Source organism: Rhinopithecus roxellana, chromosome 20 (assembly GCF_007565055.1).
Source record: "Rhinopithecus roxellana isolate Shanxi Qingling chromosome 20, ASM756505v1, whole genome shotgun sequence".
NCBI classification, from domain to species: Eukaryota; Metazoa; Chordata; class Mammalia; order Primates; family Cercopithecidae; genus Rhinopithecus; species Rhinopithecus roxellana.
In genome coordinates this window covers 51571190-51573709 of record NC_044568.1, presented here as the reverse complement: position 1 = coordinate 51573709, position 2520 = coordinate 51571190, and positions in this window count along the sequence as shown.

Genomic DNA, 2520 nt, shown 5'->3' with positions numbered 1-2520 from the left:
GAGACCTAAATGGCCAGTGCTGGGTCATTGCTTTTTCTTGGGTTTTTGTGGTTCATCTAACTGTATTTTTTCTCCATTAATAATTATTTAGTTTTTAGTTTTTTGGTTTTGGGTTTTTTTGTATTTATTATTTATTTATTTTGAGAGGGAGTCTTGTTCTGTCACCCAGGCTGGAGGGCAGTGGCATGATCTCAGCTCACTGCAACCTCCACCTCCCGAGTTCAAGTGATTCTCCTGCCTCAGCCTCCTGAGTAGCTGGGATTACAGGTGCGTGCCACTAACACCCAGCTAATTTTTGTAGTTTTAGTAGAGACTGGGTTTTGCCATGTTGGCCAGGCTGGTGTTGAACTCCTGATCTAAGTCATCTACCCACCTCGGCCTCCCAAAGTGCTGGGATTACAGGTGTGAGGCACCGTGCCTGGCCTATTGAGTTATTTTAATCTAGTCTCCAGGGTCCCACCAATGGGAAGCAGGCCAAGAGGGCTGGAGGGGCACCCCGGCCAGGCTGCACTTGGCTATCCCAACAGCTGGTCCCCATCTAGCCTGCACAGGGTCACCACCGATAGCCCCGGGCCCCTCCCTCACTGACTTCCGCCTTCCCTCAGATCTTCCTGGCTTTCTCCCACAGATAAGGGGAGGGGCGCGCAAGGTCACTGCCTTTTCCCAGCCTGCCGCATTGCTGTGAGAGGCTGCCTGGGGCCTCCCACCAAGAGAGCCAACAACTTGGCTGGACATGGAAGACTGTGGTGAGGGGCTGGGGGTGGGAGACAAAGGCGGCCTGCACAGGACCGTGTGACTCAGGAGCACCCTTGTCCTCCTGGCCTTGGGGCTCTGCCCTCACTGGTCCTGATGCCGGGCACCTTGTTCCCCTCTGGAAAGCTCCTTCCTCCTTGGGGCTCCAGCCCTCCTATGAAGATTGTATCATCACTTCCTCTGAGCTTGTAAAACTTCTGTGTCCCCTACCATTGATATCTTAGTCACCTGTCTACGCCCACCCCCAGGTCCCGTCCACTTCCCTAAACCCAGGGCATGGCCTGTACGTGGACAGAACAGGTGGTCACTAAATGAGTCCACCTCACGCTTTCTGAGTGCCACTCTCAGCCACCCATTCAGTCTACAAGACACCAAGGGTCCACTTGGACCCCGCTTCCAAGAAGTCACATGTCATGGACCTGCACACAACTTGTGTGTGCCTTCAGGGGGCATCACATTGGGGTTAAGAGAGGAAAAGAGAGCTGCCCCTTCCCGAGTCGCCAACCTTCTGGCCCTTCCAGCATTTTTCCAGTCTGGCTTCAGTACTCTCAAACTCAAGTCTAACGCCGGGAGTTAAAATAATATACATTCTACGATGACTAATATGGGGGGAAATCCAGTGCTTCTCAGGAAATAATATTCCACAGGCTGCGTTACCTTTTGCTGGGAAACTCCCAGTTCCCAGCAGAAAAATAAGAAAACCATCAATTTCCAGGCAGCCGAGCCTGTGCAGAACCGTGGTCTCCAACGCTCGTGTCGGCTGCATGCGGGACACCTGTCCTCCAGCAGGAACAGATCCCTTCCAAGTAAACACACACCGTCGGGGGAAGGAGGCCTGGCTGGGGACAGGAATCCATCCGCCCGGCTCCGGATATCCTGGACAATGGTCAAAACGCTTCCTTCCACTGTCTCCGAGAAAAATGGCATATTCGTCCAGCCAATTCTTTTTGCCTTTCAACTGGAGAACCGTACTGAGCACTTTCTGAAAAGCCAGAGCAACCTGGAAATGTGCCCTGGGCTTAACAGGCTCATGGCTTTCTGCAAGCACTCCCTCATTCCTTCATTTTTTTTTTTGTTTTTGTTTTTGTTCAACGGATCTTTACTGAGCCCCTACTCAACAAACAGTATCTTGTGCTGGGGGGCATTGTGTGGGAGGAGGTCCCTTTCCTCGGGCTTTTGCTCTGCTATCATCAGTCCCAGCGCGTCAAAATCAGCTCATTGTGCACCTACACTGGGTTGCTTCTGCCTGGAGCAGCTTTGCTGCAGGGGAAGGGCTGCCCGGCCAGGAACTACACTTCCTGGCCCATGAGGCCAGTAGGTTGGATTGCTCATGATCAGCCCTCACCGATGGAATGTAAGTGGAAGGGGTGCTGAGATGTAAGGATGTAAGGTGTAAGGTGCTGAGAGGCATGTGCTGCCTTCAAACACTCTTGCCTCATCTGCTCGCGGGTTGCAGAGGACTCCAGTGTCCTACGAGGGAGACAGCACCACAGAGTAGAAGGAGCCTGGGTCCCTTAATGGCTTCCTGGATACCTGCACTGAACAGCTACATGAGCAAGAGACACAGATCCACTGAGCTAAGCCACTGAGATGTGAGAACTCATTTATTCCAGCAGCTAGCATAACCCTATCTGATAAACCAGAAGCTATGAATGCCACCTAAGGGTAGATTTCATGCAGGGACCATCAAGCTCAGGAAGCCAGACTTCTCCCATCCATCCTACACAATGCATAGGAACAGACTGGGGACATTGAGCTGTAGTCAAA